We start from the raw sequence: 13,008 nt of genomic DNA, 5'->3' as shown, positions 1-13,008 counted from the left end.
AATACATGGTTGAAGATATAAAGACTAGACAAGGAAAGACTCAGGTGGAGTGAGTGGGAGGTGATGAGGTCTTTTCCTTTCACTGAGCTATAGTGAATATGCATGATAGGAGTAAGGAAATATTAAGAAGGTTGATCCCAGAAAACTTCCTTAGCTGCAATTTTTCTTAAATCCACATTTTAATTCTGTAAATTAGTAGCTTGGAACACAAGGGTTCTAAAAACTTGAGGCTCTAGCAGCTGACAAATGTCAGCAGAATAAATTGGGAATGTCGGAGAGTAGGACTGGGAGTCAGGAGACCTAGATTCTGGTCCTTGCTTTGCCATTAATTAGCTGTATGACCAGAGACAAATTGTTTTCCTCATCTGTCAAATGGGTATGATCATAACTGCCCTATCTACCTTACAGAGTAGTAGTGAAAATTGAATGAAATAATAAACATGTTTGACAAGTGCAATATAAATGTAAAATTGAGTTACGGTTCATCATCATCATTGTCTTGGTTTAATAATTCATAAACATTTTCTAGAAATCCATCGTCTATCTACATAGAGATCTGGAGCAAAGAACTGAAAAAAGGGTTGGAGGGATGAAACAAAATCTTAAGCAAAACTGTAGCTGTCTACCCACCCAGGGCATAGATTGCAATCAAGGACTCTAGATTTTCTAGAAGAGTCCATATTTCAAGAAAAGAAAGTACACCTTTGATGAAGTTTTATAAAAGGAATACCCTTTATTGGACAATGTAGTCTGCCTTTGAGTCAGAAAATATGGTCTCGGTAAATTTAATAGATAACAGATTACATTTCTATAATGTGTTATGGTTTGCAAAGTGTTTTATATGCATTAATTCATTAAATATTTAAGAACCTGAACTGTCCTTATACAATTAGCAGTGATCCAAAGAATCCATTGATCTGTTAGATTGGGTCATTTCCCATGGAGATGGGCATGAATGCTCTGGTTCTGTGATGAGGAGACAGTCTGCAAGCTAAAGAAAAGAAAGGCAGCCTAGACTAGAAGAGGCAGCTGAGGACTTGAGGGTCAGTCTCAGGCATGCCTGGACAAGCAAGTGTCTTTGCTGTTATATGTCATTGTCCTATGGTGTGAAAAGGAGAACAATGCCTTCCCAAACTCCCTTTAAGGAAGTATAAGAGAAAGCCACCTTCAGCAGTGTTCTAACGAAGAGAATGAATCAAAACAGGCTGGAAGCTATCTCTCCCACTCCATTGAGTGGGCAACTCTTCCTAGCTCAGTTACCAATCATATTTGAAATAATTTTCCTTCCCATCACAGATACCAGGGATCAAACATGAGGCATTGGCACTGCATGTCCATGTTTTAGCAAGGCACCAGAGCACACATCTCACTGGAAGGGGCCAGGGACTGTACTCAGCTCCATGGTAGGAAGTGCTTGACACCAAGGTATGTTACACTTCTACCAATTGTTTCAGAATATCAAAGATTTTGACTCAAGAACAAGGTAATGTCTGTTGAGACACTTTCCTAAGAATCTCAGTGCCTGAGAAATTAGAACTGGTAACTCAACATTAAGCAGTTGCTACCACCAATTATGAGGTTCTTCTTTTCTGGAGTCCTAGAGCAGCTGACTTACCTTGCATGTATAAACTTGGCAGGGATTTTCCCATGCTGCCATATAAACAAGATATCAATATTGGAAACCTAAAACTTCAAGATACCTTAATAATAAAAACTTCAATAATCAAAATTATTTCCTCTGTTTAATGAAGTAATCTCTCAGTCCATTTAACAGTTGCCTAGTTGATATCTGAGACTTGGTTTCGCATATGTTGGTGTGTACCAAATGGAAGGAGGATAACATGTTCTTTATGCCATCATTTTTGTAAAACAGGCCCTGGAATTGAATTATCAGAATAACATGATTTATTTCTACAACTACCATCTGAGTAAAGTAAAGGGATATAAACAGAAAGGGAAAGATCACAACCTTGGCAGAGCAATCATTAAAAGCAGGTCAACAAGGAGTTCATTAGAATTGGACTACCTTTAGCAAAATACCAAGCCAGTAGTAGAAGCATCCAGGGTATTAGGGCACTGCTTTTCCCATTCATCTCCTCCTGGGGGAAAAATGGGGAGGGAGTGCAGGTGTCACCAGAGGCCACTTGACAAGTGTTAAATTACTCTCAACAGTAATTCAACTCTGGTCATTTCTCAATTTATTTTCTCTACTGTTGTCCTTTGCTTAATTAAGGTAACTTAAGTCTTTGTTTATGTTTCTACTTTGAATTATCACTGGGTTTTTTTATTCCTGCATATTATGCAATGTTACTCATCACTATGATTTGATTTATTTAAATAGAATCCACAGTTAGATCAAGGTTTAAAGATAAACACCCATATCCAGTTCTGTATCTCTCACTAATCTTTAACTATATCAATTCCTTCTTGTTGTTTTTGTTTTTGTGGGGCAATGAGGGTTAAGTGACTTTACCAAGGTCACACAGCTAGTAAGTGTCAAGTGTCTAAGGCTAGATTTGAACTCAGGTCCTCCTGAATCCAGGGCTGGTGCTTTATCCACTGTGCCACCTAGCTGCCCCCTATCAATTCCTTCTTAATTACACCATGGTCAGGTTAAGTTAGTACAGGAATTACAGCTGGCTTATCTTTTTTGTGCTGGATAATATCTGTACTTTGGCCATGAAAGAAAACAAGGGTACCCCTTCTCCTTTTCCAGAGTCAGCTCAGGGAAGCCACACTCTGTATTGCACAGTAATAACCTGTTTTTGTTTTTGTTTTTGTTTTTTTAGTGAGGCAATTGGGGTTAAGTGACTTGCCCAGGGTCACAGAGCTAGTAAGTGTTAAGTGTCTGAGGCCAGATTTGAACTCAGGTACTCCTGACTCCAGGGCCGATGCTCTATCCACTGCGCCACTTAGCTGCCCCACAGTAATAACCTGTTGAAGGACTCCCTAACTATGCAATGCACATTTGTTACCTTATTATCAATATAAAAATGAAAAATTAAATTATATCTGGCAAATATGTGGCCTACCTCATACAGTGTTTGAAATAGCTGTGACTGCCTCTCTTTTCTCCTAATTTGGTTGACTTCATTGTCCTGGAGAATGACTAGGTAGTTTCTTCTGCTTTTATCTCTTCTACTATCTCACATTGTAGAAATTAATGAGAACCAAAATTACTAAAAAGCAAAAAATGAAAGACTCTAGTTAGCTATAAACTGTATGCTCACCTAATAATCCAATGTTGAATAAATATTTTGCCCTTGTAAACAAATACACTGCCTTTAAAATTTCCAGATGCTTTCAGAGAAGCCAACTTAAAAGATATACCTCAAAACTTACTGACTATATGCATGAGACAACATTTATCATAAGCAACATGGCAATAATAAATGACATTGAAATGTTTACTATCAATTTATAGGGTTAAGTTTGCAAGAAGAACTCTCCAAAAGGCAATTTATTCTTGGAAGTTTTGCCTAGAATAAAACTAAGTTGCCATCACATCAAGAGTGACTGGGCAGGGGGTAGCTAGGTGGCGCAGTGGCTAGAACACCAGCCCTGTATTCAGGAGGACCTGAGTTCAAATCTGACCTCAGACACTTGACACTTATTAGCTGTGTGATCCTAGGCAAGTCACTTAACCCCAATTGCCTCACCAAACATTAAAAAAAAAAGTCTGTTAAAAAAAAAAAGAGTGACTGGGCAGAATTGGGGGGGGGGGCTACATGGTACAATGGATAGACCACAGGCCCTAGAGTCAAGAGGACTTGAGTTCAAATCTGGCCACAGATATTAGTTGTATGACCCTTGGCAAGTCACTTAACTTCAGTTGCCTCAAAGAAAAAGAGTGAGTGTAGATTTGGTTCCGGTTTCAAGCTCAATGCAGCCATTCCATAGGTATGGCAGAAAAAAAGTAGAAAGAGGAAAGGGGGGGGGGAGAGCAGGGGAGGGAAGTGACTTCCTGCTTTCCTACTTATTGGTTTAAAAACACTTTATCAAAATAGGTAAATATACCTAATAACCAGTTTTATTAATCATTATGAAATTGTCCTTTTAATATATGCTTCACAATTAGAGTAAGAGTTAAAGCAATAGAATAGCTCAGTAACAATGTCTCAATAATCCTTTACTGTATCAACCACTACTTAACTGCATCCCAATTTTCCATATGGTTCAGTTCAACTCAAACTTTTCTTTCAACTCATTCTTGTATCTCTTAATTTGGCAAATGAGTTGGGTAAGAGGCTGATTTCAGGAAGTCATTTAAGGCAGGGAGGAGAAAGTCAGTACTATAGATCCAAATAGGAAAGGGATCAAGTAAGAGTACTTCAACTAAGGTAGAGAGGGGTCATAGATTTCATCACGAGGGTTCTAGAAATAAAAAAGACAGTGTTAGCAAGAACACTGGGAAGCCAGGAACAGCAAAGATGAGCTCAGATCTCAGGACAAAACCTGTATGTCCAAAATCAGTCCTGAATTCTCTTTTCTCTTTTCTCCTATGAGAAGAAGCCAGGGCAAGCAAGTGTTCACAAGGACCAGTCTTTAGTTAGAGGAAGAGATGGAGGTCCAGAGAGGCAGCTTATTTCTGATTAAGGCAGGGATAGACGGCTAGAAATTTGAGGAGGTCCTAACGGTGACAAGTTATATTAGCACAGATACAGTATAGTACTCCTTTTTAACTAGCACTCTCTATTACTCCTCAGAAGCAAGAGGTGACAGTATCTCTCTATATTTGCAGGCACGAAACCCCACAATTTCCTTTTGTTTCTAGTCACAGGGAAATTTCATAGCCTCTTTATTAACTCACCCCCAAGTATTTCTACCCTCCCCCATAGCCTATTCCTACCCTATTAATAACTTAACTGAATATAGCATAAAACAGAATTTACTTTCCATCATTACCATAGCAACTATCTCATAAGTTCACCATCTTTCCGACGCAAAAAACTCTTTAGAAAGAGCTTTGAGTTATAAAACCTAAGCTTATCAGAACCTCAAACATTCTTCTGACCACAAGAGTTCCAGCAACAGAGGAACAGGGGGGCCTGGTGACCACATTAAAGCATATTTCACTGTTAAAATGATGTTTTATTTTAGTTTTTAATCTCATAATTCGGAGATTATTTGCATTGTTATTTAATTGTCATAGATTACTTTCCTGGCTCAGCACTTTATCTCTAGTAATAGGGAATAATTTATTATTATTATTATTATTTTTTGGTTTTATGAGATATTTTATTTTTTCCGTTACATGTAAAGATAGTTCTCAACTTTTGTTTATACATGCTTTACAATTTCAGATTTTTCTCCCTCCCTCCCCTCCCTCACCCCTCCCCTAGACAGCAGGTAATCTGATATAGGTTATATCTATATATCTCTATACATATACATATATATATATATACACACACATATATATACACATAATAACATTAATCCTATTTCTGCATTAATCCTGTTACAAGAGAAAGAATCAGAGCAGTGATGCAAAACCTCAAAATAGAAAAAAAAAACAACAGCACCCAAAACAAAAGAAATAATATGGTTCAATCAGCATCTATACTCCACAGTTCTTTCTTTCTTTTTTTTTCTTGGATTTGGAGATCCTCTTCTATCATGAGTTCCCTGGAACTCTTCTGTACCACTGCATTGGTGAGAAGAATATAGTCCATCACAGTAGGTCAACACTCAATGTTGATGATACTGTGTACAATGTTCTTCTGGTTCTGCTCATCTCACTCATCATCAGCTCACGTAAGACCCTCCAGGTTTCTCTGAACTCTTCCTGCTCATCATTTCTTACAGCACAATAGTATTCCATTGTATTCATATACCACAACTTGTCCAGCCATTCCCCAATTGATGGGCACCCCCTCAACTTCCAATTCCTTGCTACCACGTAAAGAGCAGCTATAAATATTTTTGTACACGTGGGTCCCTTTCCCCCTTCCATGATTTCTTTGGGCAAAAGACCTAAAAGTGGGATTGTTGGGTCAAAGGGTATGCACAGCTTTATCGCCCTTTGGGCATAATTCCAAATTGCTCTCCAGAATGGTTGGATCAGCTCACAGCTCCACCAACAATGCATTAGTGTTCCAATTTTCCCACAGCCTCTCCAACATTTATTATCTTCCTTTTTTGTCATTTTAGCCAATCTGATAGGTGTCAGGTGGTACCTCAGAGTTGTTTTAATTTGCATCTCTCTAATCATTAGAGATTTAGAGCATTTTTTCATATGGGAATAGATAGCTTTGGTTTCTTCATCAGAAAACTGCCTGTTCATATCCTTTGACCATTTCTCAATTGGGGAATGACGTGGATTCTTATAAATTTGATTTAATTCCCTATATATTTTAGAAAAGAGGCCTTTATCAGAAGCACTGGCCTCAAAAATTGTTTCCCAGCTTTCTGCCTCCCTTCTAATTTTGGATGCATTGCTTCTGTTTGTACAAAAATTTTTTAATTTAATATAATCAAAATCATCCACTTTGCATTTTATAATATACTCTATCTCATGTTTGGTCAAAAACTGTTCTCCTTTCCAAAGATCTGATAGGTACACTATTCCTTTCTCTCCTAATTTACCTATGGTATCACCTCTTATGTCTAAATCATGTATCCATTTTGACCTTATTTTAGTATAAGGTGTAAGATGTTGGTCTAAGCCTAATTTCTGCCATACTATCTTCCAGTTTTCCCAGCAGTTTTTGTCAAATACTGAGTTCCTATCCCAGAAGCTGGAGTCTTTGGGTTTATCAAACACTACATTACTAGTGTCATTTACTACTGCATTTCCTGAGCCTAGCCTATTCCATTGATCTACCACTCTATTTTTTAGCCAGTACCAGATAGTTTTGATGACTGCCGCTTTATAGTAAAGCTCCAGGTTTGGTACCGCTAACCCACCTTCCTGTGAATTTTTTTTCATTATTTCCCTGGATATTCTTGATTTTTTGTTTTTCCAGATGAATTTTGTTATTATTTTTTCTAGCTGTATAAAATAATTTTTAGGTAGCCTGATTGGTATGGCACTGAATAAGTAAATTAATTTAGGCAGTATTGTCATTTTTACTATATTAGCTCTGCCTATCCATGAGCAATTGATATCTTTCCAATTATTTAGATCTGATTTGATTTGTGTGAAGAGTGTTTGGTAGTTGTGTTCATAGAGTTCCTGGGTTTGTCTTGGCAAGTAGACTCCCAAGTATTTTATATTACCTACCGTTACTTTAAATGGAATTTCTCTTTCTATCTCTTGCTGCTGGACTTTGTTGGTCATGTATAGAAATGCTGATGATTTATGTGGATTTATTTTATATCCTGCTACTTTGCTAAAGTTGTTAATTGTTTCAAGTAATTTTTGACTTGATTCTCGAGGATTCCTTAAGTATACCATCATATCATCTGCAAAGAGTGATAGTTTTGTTTCCTCCTTGCCTATTCTAATTCCTTTAATTCCTTTCTCTTCTCTGATTGCTAAAGCTAACATTTCTAGGACAATATTAAATAATAGGGGTGATAATGGACATCCCTGTTTCACCCCTGATCTTATTGGGAAGGCCTCTAATTTATCTCCATTGCATATAATACTTGCTGATGGCTTTAGGTAGATACTGTTTATTATTCTAAGGAAAGCTCCCCCTATTCCTAAACTCTCTAGTGTTTTTATTAGGAATGGGTGCTGTACTTTGTCAAAAGCTTTCTCTGCATCTATTGAGATAATCATATGATTTTGGTTGGTTTTCTTATTGATGTGGTTGATTATGTTAATAGTTTTCCTAATGTTGAACCAGCCCTGCATTCCTGGTATAAATCCCACCTGGTCATAGTGTATTATCCTGGTGATCACTTGCTGTAATCTCCTTGCTAATATCTTATTTAAGATTTTAGCATCAATATTCATTAGGGAAATTGGTCTATAATTTTCTTTCTCTGTTTTTGCTTTGCCTGGTTTTGGTATCACCACCATATTTGTGTCATAAAACGAATTTGGTAGAACTCCTTCTTCACCTATTTTTCCAAATAATTTGTATAATATTGGAATTAATTGTTCTTTAAATGTTTGGTAAAATTCACCCGTAAACCCATCTGGCCCTGGGGATTTTTTCTTAGGGAGTTCATTAATAGCTTGTTCAATTTCTTTTTCTAATATGGGTTTATTTAAGGATTTTATTTCCTCTTCAGTTAACCTGGGCAGTTTGTATTTTTGTAAATATTCATCCATTTCATTTAGATTGTCAAATTTATTGGCATATAGTTGGGCAAAATATTTCCTAATTATTGCTTTAATTTCCACTTCATTGGTGGTAACATCACCCTTTTCATTTTTGATACTGGTAATTTGGTTTTCTTCTTTCTTTTTTTTAATCAAATTAACCAGTATTTTATCTATTTTATTGGTTTTTTCATAAAACCAGCTCTTAGTTTTATTGATTAATTCTATAGTTTTTTTGCTTTCAATCTTATTGATTTCTCCTTTAATTTTCAGGATCTCTAATTTAGTGTCTAATTGGGGATTTCTAATTTGTTCTTTTTCTAGCTTTTTAAGTTGCATGCCCAATTCATTAATCTCCTCTTTCTCTTTCTTATTCATGTAAGCATTTAGAGCTATAAATTTTCCCCTAAGCACTGCTTTGGCTGCATCCCATAGATTTTGGTATGTTGTCTCATTATTGTCCTCTTGGATAAAGTTATTGATTGTTTCTATGATTTCTTGTTTGGCCCATCCATTCTTTAGAATGAAATTATTTAGTTTCCAATTGATTTTCATTCTACTTTTCCCTGGCTCTTTCTTACATGTAATTTTTATTGCATCATGATCTGAGAAGGATGCATTTACTATTTCTGCCTTTCTACATTTGACTATGATGTTTTTGTGCCCTAATACATGGTCAATTTTTGAAAATGTGCCATGTACTGCTGAGAAAAAGGTATATTCCTTTCTATCCCCATTCAATTTTCTCCAGACATCTATCATGTCTAACTTTTCTAGTAATCTATTCACCTCTTTCACTTCTTTCTTATTTATTTTTTGGCTAGATTTATCTAATTCTGAGAGGGGGAGATTCAGATCCCCCACTAGTATAGTATTACTATCTAATTCCTCTTGTAACTCATTTAACTTCTCCTCTAAGAACTTGGATGCTATACCACTTGGCGCATACATATTCAATATTGATATTACTTCATTATCTATAGTACCTTTAAGTAAGATGTAATTTCCTTCCTTATCTCTTTTAATGAGATTTATTTTTGCCTGCACTTTGTCTGAGATAAGGATTGCTACCCCTGCCTTTTTTACTTTAGCTGAGGCATAATATATTCTGCTCCAGCCTTTTACCTTTACTCTGTGTGTATCTCTCTGCTTCAAATGTGTTTCTTGTAAACAGCATATTGTAGGGTTCTGGTTTTTAATCCACTCTGCAATTCGCTTCTGTTTTATAGCAGAGTTCATCCCATTCACATTCACAGTTATTATTACTGACTGTCTATTCCCCTCCATTCTATTTAACCCCTTTGTACTTTTCCCCCCTTCTTTCACCCTATTCCTCCTCACAGACGTTTTACTTCTTACCCCTGCCTCCCCCAATCTGCCCTCCCTTTTTATCACCCCCCTCTCTTTTCTTTACCCTTTTCTCCCTTGCTTTTGTCCTCCCTTCTCAGTCCCCCCTTTCCCTTCCCCTTTTGTTTCCCTAAAGAATGAGTTAAGTTTCTTTATCCCAATGAACGTATATGTTATTCCCTCTTTGAGTCAAATCTAATGAGAATAGGGTTGAAACCATGTTCCCCCCTCCTTTCTTTCCCTCTATTATAATAGGTTTTTTTCCACCTCTTCATATGATATAATTCATCCCATTCCACCTCCCCTTTCCTCTCCTCCCCATAGACTCCCTTTTTATCCCCTTAATTCTTTTGTATCATCACATCAAAGACAATTTATATTTATACCCTCTATATAAAGTCCTTTTCTCTGCCCAAATACATTTACAGTTCTTAAGAGTTATGAGTATTATCTTCCTGTGTAGGGATATAAACAGTTTAACCTAATAGGGTAACTTTTTTCCCCCCTCTGTTTACCTTTTTAAACTTCTCTTGAGTCTTGTATGTTGAGATCAAATTTTCTATTCAGTTCTGGTCTTTTCACCAGGAAAGATTGAAAGTCCCCAATGTCATTAAATGTCCATCTTTTCCCCTGAAAGAAAATGCACATTTTTGCTGGGTAATAGATTCTCGGCTGCAATCCAATCTCCTTTGCCTTCCCGAATATCATATTCCAAGCCTTGCGGTCCTTTAATGTTGAAGCTGCCAGGTCCTGAGCAATCCTGACTGTGGCTCCATGATATTTAAATTGCTTCTTTCTGGCTGCTTGGAGTATTTTCTCCTTCACCTGATAATTCTGGAATTTGGCTACAATATTCCTTGGAGTTTTCCTTTTGGGGTCTCTTTCAGGAGGTGATCGGTGGATTCTTTCAATGATGATTTTATCCTCTGATTCTATGATATCAGGGCAGTTCTCCTTAATAATTTCCTGGAATATGGTGTCTAGATTCTTTTTCTGGTCATGGCTTTCAGGCAGTCCAATGATTCTCAAATTGTCTCTCCTCGATCTGTTTTCCAGATCAGTTGTCTTTCCAATGAGGTATTTCACATTTTCTTCTATTTTTTCATTTTTTTTATTCTGCTTGACTGATTCTTGGTGTCTCATGGATTCCTTTTCTTCCAACTGTCCCACTTTAATTTTTAAGGCATTGTTTTCTTCAGTGAGATTATGCACCTTTTTTTCCATTTGGCTAAGTGAATTTTTTAAGGTATTGTTTTCTTCAGTGAGATTATGTACCTTTTTTTTCCGTTTGGCTAAGTGAATTTTTTAAGGTATTGTTTTCTTCAGTGAGATTATGCAACTTTTTTTCCATTTGGCCAAATGAATTTTTTAAGGCTTTGTTTTCTTCAGCTTCCTTTTCCAAGCTGCTGATTCTTTTTTCATAGTTTTTTTGTTTTGCTTTCATTTCTCTCCCCATTTTTTCTTCTACCTCTTGCAATTGATTTTTAAAATCCTTTTTGAGCTCTTCCAGGAAGGCTTTTTGTTCTTGCGACCAATTCACCTTCCCTTGTGAGGCTTCAGATGTAGCCAATTTGAGGCTATTGTCCTCATCTGAGTTTGTGTTGGCTTCTTCCCTATTGATACAGAAGCTCTCAATGGAGAGGGCTCTTTTTTGCTTCTTACTCATTATTGCAGCTTATTTATTTATTCTTTAAGTTGAGGTCTGCTCTGGGGGCACCAGGGTCCCTGTTTTGGGCTTCTTGTGCAGGTGTATAGGTGCTGTGTGACCGGGCTTTTACTCTGAGGCCTTTATGGTGTGTGGAGATGCCCCGCCCTGCACTTCCTGTATGATTGTGCTCGGCCAGCCAGGCGCCAGACCCCTGCGTCTGATCCCGCCGTTCGTGGCCCTCTCGGCCGGTGCAGGTAAGTTTTTCCACTGTCCTTCTTGGCCACCAGATTTTTGAACCAGGTTCCGGGAGCCTCAGTTGTTCGGCTGTGGCCCGCAGCTCCTGCTGATTTGCCCCCACCCCCTCGGCGCTGGGTTGCTGCTCTGCGCTGGGCCTCCCTTTTGCCCGAGTCAGACCGACCTTTTCCTGAAGTCTTCTAAATTATCTCTGGTTGGAGGACTGTGTCTCTCTGTCTCTTTGCAGGTTCTGTAGTTTCAGAATCCGTCCAGAGGCTTGATTTAATGTTCGTTTTGAGGGAACAGAAGGAGAGCTCAGGCAGCTTACTGCTTCCTCTCCGCCATCTTGGCTCCGCTGCAATAATTTATTATTTATCAAACATTTATTAAATACCTACCACACTAAGGAAGCTAGGTTGCACCGTGGATTGAACACCGAGCTTGGAATCAGGAAGATTCATCTTCCTGAGTTCAAATCCAGCTTCAGATACTTACTAGCTGTGTAACCCTGGGCAAGTCACTCAACCTTGTTTGTCTCAGTTCTTCATCTGTAAAATGACTTGGAGAAGGAAATGGCAAACCATTCCATTATCTCTGCCAAGAAAACCCCAAATGGGTTCATAGAGAATTGGACATGACTAAAAACAAGTGAACAACAATAAATGCTAATCAAATGTGTCTCATTAGATCTTCACAATAACCCTGGGAGGTAGATGCTATTATGACATCCATTTTATAGTTGAAGAAGCTGAGTCAAAGATTAAATGACTTCCCCAATGTCACATGACAAGTGTATGAACCTGGATATTAACTCAGGTCTTCCTGACTCTATTTCCAGCACTCTATCCACTGGACCACCTAGCTGAAGAAGTCTCAGACAGGTAACAGTTGAGCTTAAAATAGTAAGCAAAGAAAGTCCTAGGCTGTTACAGTCACAAGTTGATGCCCTCTCCCACTTTCCAAAACTGAGCTGCTCCCTAATTTGTGTCTATTATTCACCAATAAATATATTAGAATGGGTCCCTTGCCCTTGTGGTAACTGCTTTATACAATACAGATAGAAAAGATGAGCCTGGGGCAGCTAGATGGCGCAGTGGATAGAGCACCGGCCCTGGAGTCAGGAGTACCTGAGTTCAAATCCGACCTCAGACACTTAACACTTACTAGCTGTGTGACCCTGGGCAAGTCACTTAACCCCAATTGCCTCACTAAAAAAAAACAAAAACAGAAAAGATGAGCCCACCAGACTCTACGACTTAGAGAAGGAAACACAAAGAACTTATAAACACTCACACATAGAATGAATGGGAATGGAACCCCCAAATTTTAGTAGAGAGGATTTAGATTTAGAACTGAAGGAGGCCTTAATGATGATCTAATCCAACTCTTTCATTTTTCAGATGAGGAAACTGAAGCCCCCCAAAGTTCAATGGCATCTCTGTGGTCACAGGGTTAGTCCTGGGACACAAAATTTTAATACCAAGAAAATGTTTAGCTATGTTAAACATCCCAATTTCTTCAACTTCAATCCACTGTCATGGCATAATCTAATGGTTCTGAC

Source organism: Dromiciops gliroides, chromosome 1, assembly GCF_019393635.1.
Source record: "Dromiciops gliroides isolate mDroGli1 chromosome 1, mDroGli1.pri, whole genome shotgun sequence".
NCBI lineage: Eukaryota > Metazoa > Chordata > Mammalia > Microbiotheria > Microbiotheriidae > Dromiciops > Dromiciops gliroides.
Note: the sequence above shows the minus strand (reverse complement) of the source record.